Genomic DNA, 14,972 nt, shown 5'->3' with positions numbered 1-14,972 from the left:
CCCGGGTCTTCAGTGAGGTCTGCCAGCAGCTGGGGGTGAATAAGACAAGGACAACACCAGTCCATCCTCAAAGTGATGGGCTGATGGAGTGATTTAACTGCACCCTGGCCACCCAGCTTGCCATCCTCACCAGCCAACACCAGTGGGACTGGGACCGCCCCCTGCCCATGGTCTTGTGGTCCTACCGGACTGCTGTCTGGAAGTCTGGTCAGTGCACACCTGCTGCCCTCATGTTTGGGTGGGAGTTCTGGAACCGGTGGACTTGGTGTTCGGGAGCCCCGCCTGAACCTTAGATTGCCGGGGGAAAAGAAATTGACTACTTCCAGAGACTTAGGGATCGCCTACAGGTGGTCTATGACTATACCTGCTGGGCCCAGACCAACTCCGAAGTGCAGCAGAAGAGGGCCTATGATACATGGTGCCTTGGGCAGGCCTTCATGTGAGGGGACAAGGTATGGGTGTATTGTCCTGTTCGCAAGAAAGGGATTTCCCCCAAGCTTCACAGCCACTGGCAGGGGCCCGGTGAGGTCGTAGGCCAGCTGTCTGAGGTGGTGTACTAGGTGCGCATGCCTGGCCAGGGGTGCATGGTAGTGCTGTACCAGAACAGACTCTCCCCGTACCATCCCTTTGCTCTACCTGTTGTGGAGGCAGAGGGCGACAGTAGTACCCTGTGCACCGATCAGTGTGCCTCTCCCCCAGTTGTGCCTCCTCTTAGCCCCAGGTGGCCTGTTTGCCAGCGATGGCACCCTGGACATTTGAGGGACTATGTATTGGGTGATGGGGTCGTCGAGGATGACTGACCCCTTAGGTGGGGGCTATGTAGCAACCGGGGGAGGTGGTCGCTCTGACTGTCAGCAGTTCTGCATTGGGGGAGCGCAAGGGCTGATGGGACTGTTACCGTTCATGTTGAAATTATGTTTTAGTGATGTTGTGTTCATGTTTTAGTTATTGTTGTGTTGTTTGTTTGGGGATTCAACTCAGACTAATAGATGACCATTTTACTGATTGACTGACTGTAGGACTGTGACTAAGACTAATGTTTCTAATAGTGACCCTAGTGTGGAAACCATTGTTCGGCAGCCATTTTTTTGTGTGTAAATAAAAGAGCACTCCCAGGGCCGTGCAGTGTATGGGACATGAGAGCTGTCATAAAAAGAGATCTCTACCTCTCAACTCCTTCTTCCACGCCAGCCCGCCACAGTATGTACAGGATGCCAGTGGTCTCAAATTACAAGTTGACCAGAGGTGAGACAGAAATGATACAACAGATCTTTCTTATAATAATGTTCATCATTTAAGACTGCCTGGGTGTGCATGTCGAACTGAGAAACCCCATCCACAGGAGTCGCAGCCCCTACAAGGATGGGTGGAGCTGCGATTTTAAAAGTGTGGGGTTTCGAGGGGTGGGACATTGACATAATGGAACTCAATATTCCTGAGCATTTTCTTCCTCCCTCACTCCCCTCCCTCTCCTTTGCCTCCTGCTGTCCACAGCAAAACATTGCTTGCATAAGTTGCTCATTTATAGTGTGGAATTATCACTTCTTAGACTACTTACACAAATACTGTGAACTACTTTTACTGTTTTACCAATTCCAGCAGTATAAGTGTCAAGAAATGGTTTTTATCCCACATCAGAGTTAGGCGAAAAGGCTTATTTTTGTTGTCTGTAAAGGAACTGGAGTTGGTCCCCACGCGCTGCACTGCACTGCGGCTGCCCACTGTTCCTAGTGTGTAGGAAGGGTTAAATGTAGAGAAAAAAATCCCTGAGTTCTGAGAAATGACAATAAAGAAATGATAAATGAATCATTTAATCTCAAATCTTAAATTTGTCAGTGCTAGTATGCTGTCTCTGCACTTCTGTTTCACAGTGCTTTGTTGGGCATTGCCTCGGATCTGGAGCCTATTATAACGAGCATTTATGTAGGTCTATAATTCATCCGTCACAAACTTTTATGTCACAAAAAGTGCATGGGTAGGACCTCGTTCAACCAAATCCCTTGGGTTTACAAACATGCATCAAATACACCAGGCCTGTTGGAAAAAATGTTTTTTATTAACAAATAACAACACAAACAATTGATGCCTTTAATTAAATCGAAGGACACGTGTTGCACCGCTGTGTGCCGTCCATCTCAGCCGAGAACAGAGAAGTGTCTGGCTGAGTCCACGTATTAAAATTGAAATGGAGAAGGAGTCGGCCCTGTGATGGTCTGGGCCCTGTGATGGCCTGGCGGCCTGTCCAGGGTGTCTCCCCGCCTGCCGCCCAGTGACTGCTGGGATAGGCTCCGGCATCCCCACCACCCTGAGAACAGGATGAACGGTTTGGATAATGGATGGATGGAAAAGGAGTCACAACATTTAGAGGAAATGAAAGGAAATAATGTGCAAGCACAATATTTGGAGATTTCAATTTCATACCATGCCTACCGTCCTCAAACAATTTATTTTTATTTGTTTTATTGTTTCATGACAAATTCTTTCTATGAGTAAAATGTTGGCTTGTTTCAATTGAATGATGAAAACAAACATCTTTGTAGATGACTCAGACTTTTTACACCTCAATATATAGAAACCTCTGTTTATATATTCTAAAATTATTACACAGCATCTGTAGCTATGTGGAGAAAATTACATTTTCTCACTCTTAAAATCCTTTCCAGATCCCCTCCAGCCATCAGGCGGTGACCACACCCACCACCAGCCGACCAGTGACAGCACCCATGATGACGACAGTGATACGGGCAGTAAGTGGAAGGCGGGCGGAGGCTTCAGCGTAGACAGAGAGTCAAACAGGACAGGGTCTAACATTGAGGGCCCCCGTGTGCCCAGAAAATGGCCAAAGTCCGGGCATGTAGCCCCTCAGCACTGTGGCCTGTGTGGAAAAGCTTGCCAACACAGAGGTAACTTGGTAAAGCATGTGGAGGCGCACTCAGAAGACCCAGAGTGTCTTTGTGGAGTGTGTGGACAGCACTCAAGAGTCCACAGAGGCTCTGATTGGTCACCTTGGGTCTCACAGAGAGACCGGTGGGACCTATGGGGTATGTAGAAAGACCTTTCAGAACATGGAGACGCACGCGAGGAGCCATACGGGCGTGAAACCGTTCAGTTGCAGCATCTGCCCCAAATGCTTCCCCCGACCCGGAGCCCTGAGGAGACACAAGAAGATCCACACGGGGGAGTGGCCCTACGTCTGCCAACACTGTGGGAAGGCATTTGTTGAGAACGGTGCTTTGAAAATACATGTCAGAAGTCACACTTTGGAGATTCAGAGCGGTAAGGATGATGCTGACAGGGGTGAGAATACTGGAAACCGTTCTCACCTAAAATGCCTGAATACCGAGACGGGGGAAAACTCCACCGTAAGAGCAAATACCAGCCAACCAGGTCCCGTCGCCCCTCACTGCTGTAAGGTATGCGGAGAGACTTATCAGAGCGGTAGCCAGTTGAGGAGGCATGCAGAAACACATTCCACTGATCCACAACCTGTTTGTGGAGTCTGTGGAAAACGGAAAGTCTGCTTGATCGCCTCCGCTCTCACAGGGCTACTGGTCAAATCTGCCATGTTTATGGCAACACTCATCAGAACATAGAGACACACATGAGGTGCCATACAGGTGTGAGACTGTTCAGCTGGAGCATCTGCTCCAAACGCTTCCCCCCGACCCGGAGCCCTGAGGAGACACAAGAAGATCCACACGAAGGAGAGGCCCTACATCTGCGAGTTCTGTGGAAACACCTTCATTGACCGTGGTGCTCTGATGCTGCACATCCGGAGCCGCGCGGGGGAGAAACCCGCCAGCCGCGTCACCTGTGACACCTGTGGGGAAAGTCTGGCTTCAGTCCAAGTTCTGGAGGTCCACAAGAGGATCCGCACAGGGGAGAGAAACCCTTCCAGTGCAGCCTGTGCAGGAAATCCTTCAGGCAGGTGATGGGACCCACTGGGGAGAAGCCATTTAGCTGCAACCTCTGCAGTGAAAGCTTCAGGACCAAAGATTACTTGGAAACACATGTTAGGCTTCACATTAAGGACGGGCCTTACAGCTGCCACCTGTGCTGGAGATCCTTTGTCACCAGAAACGATCTGCAGAAGCACCTGCTGACCCACCCAGGAGAAAAGCCATACAGCTGCAGGGTCTGAGGAAGAAGTTACCAGGAAAAAAGGTCCAGAGGCGTTCACATGAAGGTTCAGCTAGGGGTAACAAAACCCCCAATAAATTCCTCTTCCCCGACATAACTATACAACATATTAACACCTCTTTCCATTCCACACCTCAGCTGTACTCTTTTCATAATGGGCCATATTCCTCCTTAGCTTGACAGCGAACCTTGCATGGCTTGAAACATAATTTAATTCACATTACATCCTTTCAGCTTACCAGTCACCCTAAACACCCACAATTCTCTCCATTCATTCTCTCAACCAACCCACCTCTCCAACATCTACCTATTAATTCCTTCACTTTCAACATGTAACCCCCCCCCCAACTGTTCCACCTCACTCTCAGATTCCCCCGTGTCCTCCCTGCATCCATCTCACTCATAACCCTCTCCCACACTTTCTCCGCAGCCGGTCTTCTCGCTTCTCCCCCTCTTAAACATCTACACATACGTTTTCACACTCCTCAGACTCCCTCTCCTCCTTCCTTCTCCCACATACAATTCTATCTCTCCTTCCTCATCCAACACAGCCTCTTTCTCAATCATGCTGACCCATTCTCTCGGCACCCCCCCCCCCGCCGTACCCAACCACATTTCACCATCCTTTTCCCTCACTTCATCTACCACTACCCCCATAAACCCTGGTACATACTCATACACCGAATCCCTTCCTGACCACGATCACAGTGGGTTAGGCAAGCGATGGTGAGAGGTAGCCGCTTGACCACACCAGGGAATTCCTACTGACCAGCGCCAGTCCTCACAAACAGGACATATATACTCCTTTCTGTGTCAACTACCTGGAAAAAAGGTTGAAAGTGCATTGAAATGCTAAAGCATCTGTCATCTCTAAAAGCAGCCCGTTACTGAGAACATGCAAGTCAAGTCAATTTTATTTGTGTAGCCCAATATCACAAATACTAATTTGCGGCTTTACAGCAACACAATATCCTGTCCTTAGGCCCTCGCACCGGATGAGGAACAACTCCCTAAAAAAAAAAACACACTTTAACAGGGAGAAAAAATGGGAATAAACCTCAGGGAGAGCAACAGAGGAGGGATCTCTCTCCCAAGACGGACGACGTGCAATGGATGTTGTGTTTACACAATTTACACAATACAACACTGAGAGAGGATGACAGAATTATAATGGGATTATAAAATGTATGAACAATATGATGAGGAGGATGCCAAGCAGTGTCCAGACGCCACCGGGACAGCCCAGGACCTGAGCCACGTCAACACCATCACGTGGTAAAAAAAACCAAAACAAACACACATTAGTCACACATCTTAAGAAGGAAGAGGAGAAGAGGAAGGCCAAAGAGGAGGTTTATGGATGTGGTGAGGGAGGACATGTAGGTGGCTGGTGTGACAGAGGAAGATGCAGAGGACAGGAAGACATTCAGAGAGAGAAAAGACACATGAGAGAAGAGAACAGTTGTAATAGTCAATAATCTATACTCTCTAATCTATACTCTCTAATATATACTCTATACTCTATAATCTATAGTCTATAATCTCATCAGCAGAACAGTGGTTGGTAAATTCACTGAGACAGAAACCGACCCACCATGCAGTACAGGTCGTGAGGCACTCAATTTAAAGGCAACTCTTTGTAGGTTAAGGCAAAAAGATGATTTGGATTTAAAGGACTCAACAGACTATGATTGTGTGATGGCAGCAGGCAGGTTATTCCACAAGAACGGGGCCCGATAGGAAAAGGCCCTGCCACCAGCTGACTTCTTTTTAACTTTGGGTACACACAGGAGCCCTGTATTTTGAGAGCGAAGACCTGGAGATGGACTGTACGGTTTAAGGAGATCAGACAGGTAAGATGGGGCAAGCCCATTTAGGATTTTATAAGTCAGCAGAAGCACCTTGAAGTCTGGTCTAACATGGATAGGAAGCCAATGAAGGGAGGCAAGAATTGGTGTAATGTGGTCACATTCTCTAGTGTTAGTTAGGACTCTAGCTGCAGCATTCTGAACCATCTGAAGGCTGTAAGTACTAGCATGTGGCAGACCTGGAAACACAACATTACAACATCATGCAACTCGTCCCTGTAGGCCCATCAAATATTTCCAGCCCCGGAGAGGACGTCAAAATGTACCTCCTCTGTAGAGTCAAAAGCTCAACATCTGCTGCCGTGACCCGGATTCGAACCGGGGTTGCTGCGGCCACAACGCAGAGTACTGACCGCTATACGATCACGGCGGGCTAGTCAGCTGGTGGGGACAACTCACGTTGACAAAAGCATGGACTTTACACTGACCAGCCCCCCCCCCCCCAAAAAAAACAGGACATCTGTTCCTTTTTGTCTGAAGGAGATAAAGCAGTCGTTACTTAGGGAGTATGAGCCCTCACTTTAGGGTCCCCTGAGATTTTTGGTTGCAGCAAACTCGCTGGGAATCTTTAACACGTAATTGACAAAAACTGCAGATTGTTTAAAACCGCACACAAACATAAATTCGTGTTTATCCTCGCAACATTAGTTCATCGCTAACAATAACGAATAAATCTAGGTTTTTTTCCTATTTCATGAAATCAGGGGTTGGATTAGACGGTTTGATTGACATCTAGGAGAAATCGAAATACCACATAATGTATTCCCATACCGGGAGTCGAACCCGGGCCGCCTGGGTGAAAACCAGAAATCCTAACCGCTAGACCATATGGGACTTGGCAGTGTCCCACTGTGTTTCATTCCAACTAGCGCTTACCGTGATGGAGTCACCATTTTCGCGAGTGGTATAATTGCAGGAGTTTCTCTTCACCACAACGTGCCGGAAACAACGCCTGGTCACGGGCTCCACATTTCACCTGCACCGCTTCCCAAAGCTCCTGGTTGCTCATATTCCCAACAATCACGCACGCGCCCTTTGCCGGAAGCTTTGCTTTGACTGCTAATAAACCATATTTATCTATCAACTCCACAAACTGTGGGAAATGATTTGTTTAAGTATTTACTGTTGTTTATGAGCAAGTCACTTAAACATAACATTTACAATTATTAGGGTCATCTTTATATACGGTTAATAATCAACAAAGTTTAGATATACAATGTATACGTTTAGCTGTGTAGAATATATGATTATTACAAATCAAATGCAGCTATCTTTTTTATCTTAGATATGTTGTAATCAGTTGTTTTTATTTTTATCTTGGGTATGTTGCAACTGGAAATAACGGCGTCTCAAGGCAGGGTAAGTGTAGTATAATTAGATGTCACTAGATGGCGACAGATACCTATGGAAAATAATGGTATCAAGAAGTACAGTTTAGTACATATTAATACCATTAAAAGGGCACAAATAAAAATATAATGGGGTATAAAGTCGGTGTGAATCTATCTATAGCTAAGGAAATGATGGAATATAAATGTGGGGTGATTATATTTTCTAAAATCAAAGGTTAAGCCCCACAATAGGTGGGACTAAGTCATAAAGGTGTGTGCATTAGGAGGTCAGGTCAGTTGCTCAGCCTATTCACAACAGACTAGAGGTATTGGACCATTGACTGATTGACTTTGAAGAACAGTGTGTCGAGCAGAAGTTCTCCCTCAAAGCCTTAAGATACCAAAACAAAGAAAGACTTCCGAGACAAATTTCAGCAAGGAAAGTCGTCTCGCTCTGTAATCTCGCGAGGAGTGAGTTAGAGGAAGACAACAGCGGACGTTGTACAGTAGGTGGCGGTATGCACCTTAAAGTTGTTTGCAATCCGCCAGTAAACCGAAAGAGGACGAAGAAGAGCTGCCTTTACGGTGCCGTAAACCGTACATTTTACCGAGAGAAGAAGAAGAAAAAGAAGCGCAGAATTTACGGTAGAAGCCACGCCCATTTGCACCTACATAGATTTTACGCCATTTTGAATTTTGTCCAAATCTGTTTTTTCCGCTAATCCTCTTACAAATTTTTGACCATCGTTTCCAAATGTGGTACGTATGGTTTTGCTACCACTGGCTCAAATGAAGGGCGGGGATTATATTACAAACACATTTCATATCTCCCGAAAGCTATGCGCAACCAAATTTGGTACGCGACGTTTTGAGTGACCATGACAAATTTGGTACCGTTTGGCCAATAGGTGGCGCTTTAGCAGCGTCATAAGTTTAAATAGTCATAATTCATTAACCGTTAGTCCTATTCATTTGAAAAGTTGTATGCTTCTTCGTTGTATAAAGGTAGGTGACGCTATGTAAACATGATAACTTCAAATAAAAAATGTGAAAGCATTGTATTTCTAGCTGTCATACAGTAAAAGCTCCATTCCAATTCAAAATGTTCTGCATCACACACTGTTCAAGCACATATAGGCTCATACCAATGAAATGCACACTTTATTACTTGTGATTTATAAAATGCATGGCATAAACGCCTACAAGAACATGTATTGGAAACGGAGCTTTGCACTTAGAAATTCTTCTCATTCATCTCCTTCGTTTTCTTCTTATTCTTCTTCGGCTCCTCCTGAGATTCATCCTGGATCCTGCCCCCCCATTACCACCTGTGGCTACATTTTTCTTTATTTTTTTCCTCCCAAAAACCATGTAACACGCAGGCCCGTAGCCAGAAACATATTTGGGGGGGGGGGCAACACTGCCGAAAGCTACCGGTAAATAAAATTCCCACACTGTATACTATAGCCTAATACCCAACCGTACGGTAAATGTCAACGTATTAATGGCCCATAGATAATCATCAATGCATTAATAAATAAAAGTGGGTCTTACCTTATAAAAGCAGGTCCAATCGTCTTTTTTGTCTGCAAAAGATGTCCAGTACCTCTTCCGGCGTCACCACAATGTCTCTGTGCTCCGAGAGCAATGTCAGTCCATTAAGTCGTCTTTCCGTCATTGTACTGCGCATTTTTTCCTTGATCCTTCCCAGACGGGAAAAACTTCTCTCGACATGGGCACTGGTGACAGGAAGTGTGGTCAAAACGCGGAGAAGCTTGAAGATGCTTGGAAACAACTCACTGTTACAGGCATTTAATGCCTCAATGGCATTTTGTGGAACATAAGTTGCATCTTTCCATTTATCCCGCCAGGTGTCAATTTCTGACTTTACAACTTCCAGATGCGGTGACACTTCATCAGGATACAGGTTGGAGAGCGCTTGAGCTGAGCTGTCGTTCAGCATGCTGACCTTAGATGGCAGTAAGGAGCAGAGGTTGGAGATCACATTTCTGTGTTTGCTGAAGCGTTCCTTCATCTGTGATGAATAAAAGTCAAGCATGACTATGAAAAGCTTTTGCCGGTAGTGATTTTCACAGGCCTTCAATGGATCCTCATTGCAGTCCATGCCTCTTCGTGGTCGAAATTCAACCCCATACTTGGCTGCTTGGGAAGAGGTCTTTTGGAAAATCTGCCTGAACTCCATCTCAGAGTTAGCCCTCATCTCATCTACCTGCTTAATAACAGCATCAGCAGCTGAAACGCAACTCACCAAGTCACAATTTTCGTTCTGAAGGAAGGTGGGCAGGTGGTAGGTTTTTGCAAGCTTCTTCTCACTCACATTCATGGACAGCATGAATTATGCATTGTCAATTGAATTAAAGAGCTGAGTGGCTTTGACAGATGTGTCTCCTGTGAAGGTTTCACTGATTTTCTGCAGGCTGGATCGCACGGTCTAAAAGCTTGTTGAATGTAAATATTGCGTCGTGGCGTTCGACCCATCTCGTTTCACACAACTTCGTCAGTCGCGTTTTCTTGCGGTCGGGTAAAAGACGTTCCGTCTCGTGTCGCAGACTGGCAGACCGCAAAGCCGAATCATGGAAAAAAGTGCAGATTTCCGAGACAATTCCAAAGCAATTTCGCACCATTTGTACAGTGCAGCACTTGTTTAGGACCAAATTCAAACTGTGGCTGGCACAGTGCACATAAACTGCTTGCTTGTGCTTCTCTTTGATTTTAGCTTGGGCACCATTTAAACGGACACTCATGACAGATGCGCCGTCTTATCCCTGGCCACGTAAAAACTGTAAATCAACGCCTGCATTTGTCAACTGACTTTCGATTGAATTGGCGATTGCTTCTGTAACGGGGGCAGTCCTATGCTGTTCTATGCTGGTCAGCCTGCTGCACGCCCGTCACTCTCATCATTAGCTCTGCGTTGTGTTCTATTTTGGGTGGGGCCCCAGGTGTTGTGGGGGGCCCTCAGTCTCTCATCACCATCATCATGATCAAAGAAGGAGGGGGGACACACAGGACTCTATTTGGCCCACCTTGCCATTTATTTTGGTTTCAAACCCTTCGACAAACGTCCAGTCCCCCAGCTGGAACGGTGTTTCTTACAGACGTGGGGGTTGAAGCTCAACCACTGCCCGGACTTCACTCGTGTACATTAGAAGGAGAAACCGTCCACGGGACTCCGATGTAAGAAAGGATAAACAAGTATTTTATCTCACAGCTTGCAGTATCTTCTTATTTCTTACGGACGTGGGGGTCGAAGCTCAACCACTGCCCGGACTTCACTCGTGTACATTAGAAGGAGAAACCGTCCACGGGACTCCGATGTAAGAAAGGATAAACAAGTATTTTATCCCACAGTTTGCAGTATCTTCTTACAGGGATACTCAAGGTTAGGTTCTCCTCAACCAGCAAAACTGTGCTACGGTAAGAAACACGCGTGGCTCGGCTCGGTCGCTGCTTGACACCCCCTCCACAAAACAAAAACGGCATGTCCCGCGTTCCCACTTCCGTGTACCCACAAGACCTCTCTCTTAAAGCGACAGTACAGGTACATGACGGTCGTTATAAAACATACATTGAAGTAAATAATGACATAAAATAAAATGTAGTAAACACAAATAACAGCACACAGACAGGATTTGGTGATATTTCATACTCAACCAAAATATAATAAAAACATTAATTTTAACCTGGTTACACTTCCCCGGTTAACTTCTCGATATCAACAAAGGAAAAAAATCCTCTCTGATGCTATATTGGCTGTCATGCTGGTTCACGTATCTGACACAGACAGAAAGCTGCTCCCGCCCTGAAACATCTTTCATTTCATCTGCCAACACAGCGAAACACTGCGCTGAGTTTACTTTCTGCACCAGTTTGTTTGTTATCACATCTCCAATTATGCTGATTATTTCATTTTGTACATCAGGACTGCAGTAGCTAACGTTTGCTGCACATTTACTCAAGTGTTGTAACAGTACTGTGTCGCCAGATGTAGCCCTAAACCTGAGTAAAGCCCTGAAATTTCCGTCATTGTGAGTTGGCTCATTCAATGTCACTGGTCCTGAGTCAATATCACCTCTCAGGGCGAGTTCTTGGCGACCGCAAAAAATCAACGTTGCAATGATGCTTTTGAGTTTTTCTCTGTTTTCTTCGACTCGCTTTTTTCTCTCAGAATCTAGCCTCAGTGAAATTACATCCATTTTATTGTTGAGAACCATTTGGAAATTGTCCGCTTTCAAACATGCATCCTTGTGATATGCCTTTTGTGCATGGTCTTTGAACGTCTCTAAAGCATGTTTCCAGTCTGAGAAGTGGACATTAATTAGCTTGCCAGCTTTTCTGTGCCCTCCCTTGCCCACATGCTCGACTGCAAACGCAACACAGTGCTTACAAAAACAACCGTCGGACCTTGTTGAGTATACTAGCCAGCTAAACTGGCCATTCCAATGACGTTGGAAACGTAGTTTACCTCCTAGTTTTGTAGGGAATGTTTGTCCGATATTGGCCGTCCAGTCCAGTGAGTGTATTTCTCTTCTCTGTTCGTCTGATATTTTCCCACCAATATAATCCACAAAGTCGTGTGAAAACGTTTCCGAGGTAGAGGACGGCGGGTCTGCTAGCTCTGGCTCCGTTTCCGAGGAGGAGGGCAGTGGGTCTGCTAACACTTGCTCCGGAAAATCGGTAACGTTAGTGACCAGATCATCTATAATGTTCTTTTTTTTTTTGAGTCGGGACACGTTGAAACAAAAAAATCACTGATTTTACGAATATTAACTTTACTGCTCTTGCCTGATTTACAGGTAGCTTTCGGCGGCTCCATTGCTGTTGAAAAGCAAACTATAGATCGACCATTTAGCTAGCATAACCAGTGGCAGGTTGCTTAGCTGACTCGTCAGACCCCTGAGCCAATCAAAAGCGTGTGATTTTATTTGTTTTACGAAACAGACCAATAAGATACATCATGTTTGGAAACAAATTAACTGACAGGTTTAACGCCTGACAGTCACGATAGATGCAGTGAATGAGTAGGCTAGAGGGGCGGTGACAAATAATCAAAACGATAACTAAATAATTATTGGTGCCATTTCAGACGGGCCGTGGGGTTTCGGGGGGGGGGGTTCAGACACGAAAACCACCTACCTGGCTACATGCCTGGTAACACGTACCATATAATCGCTACAGATGCAACAAAATATCATCACACATTAAGACATAGTTTAACAAGCAGAAAAAGATTGTAAAATTAGCACATGATGGAAAAAACAGGAAAAATAAGTAAAATTAAACTAAAGAATAAAAGGGGGTCAGGGTTATTATCTATCATGCTATTAAAGCTTTTCAAAAACATGTTTGTTCATGGTAGATAGACAATTAACAGGATGTTCTATCTCGGTGAGGGAAAAACCCTAAATTTAGAAATGGTTTTTATAAATGTTGTTTATTTATAAAATTTAGTGCCAGCAAAATAAAAAAGGAAAACGTTCACAATATGTTCAATAGATTTGTTCTTGAGTGAAATAGCAGATCCCGTTTCACCGCCAATGACCGCTATCCCATCCCACACATACAGGACTTTTCCATACGCCTGGCAGGTACCACTATCTTCTCTAAGGTGGACCTGGTGCGCGGCTATCATCAGGTTCCCGTGCGCGCAGAGGACGTGCCCAAGACCGCAGTGATCACCCCGTTTGGACTTTTTGAGTTCATGCGCACGCCTTTTGGCTTGAAGGGGGTTGCGCAAACCTTTCAGAGGCTGATGGACTCGGTGTTGCGTGACCTTGATTTCGTGTTGATCCCGTTCCTTAAGAAAATGAATGCAATCCTCATTAAGATTGTTCCAAAATGACTTCACGTTTATGTAATACATGCACAGTAGACTCACTGTCTTTCCTCACAAAGTCATTTTTTTTCTTCCAAATCAAGAAGAAAAAAAATTACAGATATATTTTATGCATAATTTTGAAGTGTACCTTTTTGAATTTATCAGATATAGAGAATTTATATGGCAGTGGCCAAACTTTTATCCAATCCGTCAGGAATCAAAAGAATTTCCCTTTGGGATATATCTTGTTCAGTGAAATGAATGAAACTTAATTCGAATAAATGTATTGTTACTTTTTTATTACCAAGTATGTTGCAACCCAGTAGAACTGGTTTGGAATCTAATCTACTGGTATTTCCTAAATATAGGTGAGATCTTAGTTGAGTGATTCTCGAAGGAATTGCCTTGCACATGGAATTAAAATGTCTAGGACGTACAGGGATTATGTTGATGTGACATGTCTCCTGGAACTTACTGAAAAGCAAGTATGTTCCCATCTTTGTCAAATAAATCAAGTGCAGTAGATATGCCTTTTACATGCCATGAAGAAAAAATAATGCATTTATGGCGGACACTAGGGGCTATGCCTCTCACCCAGCAGGACTCTGAGCTGGGGGCGTGGTTTACGTTCCCGGGCTTGCTGGTGCAGGGTTGTTCCTGCTTGAGTTTTGGTTTTGGAGCTGAGGAATAAACAGCAAACTCGCCTTCGTCTCCTGTGTTTTTTCCTCATCCTGCCACATTGGTGACCCCGAATTGAACATGTTTGGAGCAGAAGATGAGTGTGAATCCACTTCGGCCACGCCGCCCCAACTCTCACAGCCGGCCGTTCTCGCCGTGGCTGTGAAACTCCCAGAGTTCTGGCAGAGCGACCCGGCTTCGTGGTTCCAGCATGTCGAGGCGCTGTTCCACCTGCGTGGAATCTCCGCGGACGACTGCAGATACTATTTGGTCGTCGCTGCGCTGGACCAGCAGTCCACACGCCGGGCCATGCAGCTGTTGCGCGCCCCTCCGCAACACGGTAAATACGTCGCCCTCAAACATCTTCTGCTCCGGAGGTACAGTCTATCTGCCGCAGAGAGGGCAGATAGAATCCTTTCCCTATCCGGTTTGGGCGACGGGACGGCTGTGGATCTCATGGACAATATTGTAGCGAAGTTGCTACCACGTCAAAATTGTGCCAATTGTCCTGTTTTACCCATCAGGCACTGCGTGCAGATTGTCAGTTGTTATTAAATGTTTTGTAAGTGTTTTACGTGGTTTTATGTGTTTATGTGATTACTATTTGTTGTGGTGTAATTGCAGTTGTCATTCTGTTGTGTTGTGTAACCTTGTAACTGAAACCCTGAACAACTTTGTTGTTCGAGTTGATGAGAGCCATGTATTGTGTCACATTTCGGTAAGTTCTTGTTTCTGTGTGAGTTCAATAAAGGGGCTGCAAAGTTACCTTTGTCGTTGCTTCTACGTTCGCCACAATATGCTGTCGCTGCTAGGCTCGGACGCAAGTGGTTTCCCTTTCCCGCACATTTTCCTGCGCCAGCTCCCGTCTCCTGTGCGCGCGGCTTTGGCTAACTCCCCGTGTCTGGCCGCTGGTGACTGCCAAGGTTTGGCTGGGGAGGCCGATCGGGTGCTGCTGGCTACCAGACGGTTCTCTGTGCAGAATGTGGCATCTGAGCCTCTGCAGCCGGCGTCGGAGGACGCGGACCCGGCGCTGGTGGCTGGAGTTACTGCCCGGAGACGGCGCGGGAGCGGCCTCTGTTTCTTCCACCAGCGGTTCGGCGGCAAGGCGAGGCGCTG

At 45.9% G+C, this 14,972-nt stretch overlaps 2 non-coding genes across 2 annotated transcripts; both read right to left on the bottom strand.

Moving 5' to 3' along the window:
• Positions 1–6,306: 6,306 nt before the first annotated feature.
• Positions 6,307–6,378, bottom strand: trnah-gug (transfer RNA histidin (anticodon GUG)). The gene has a single exon. It is a non-coding gene; the product is annotated as a tRNA-His (tRNA).
• A 392-nt stretch (positions 6,379–6,770) lies between these two features.
• trnae-uuc (transfer RNA glutamic acid (anticodon UUC)) lies at positions 6,771–6,842 on the bottom strand. Its single transcript has one exon. It is a non-coding gene; the product is annotated as a tRNA-Glu (tRNA).
• Between the last annotated feature and the right edge of the window lie 8,130 nt (positions 6,843–14,972).

The sequence above is a fragment of the Lampris incognitus genome, chromosome 3 (assembly GCF_029633865.1).
Source record: "Lampris incognitus isolate fLamInc1 chromosome 3, fLamInc1.hap2, whole genome shotgun sequence".
NCBI classification, from domain to species: domain Eukaryota; kingdom Metazoa; phylum Chordata; class Actinopteri; order Lampriformes; family Lampridae; genus Lampris; species Lampris incognitus.
Note: the sequence above shows the minus strand (reverse complement) of the source record. Positions and strands in the feature narration are given on the sequence as shown.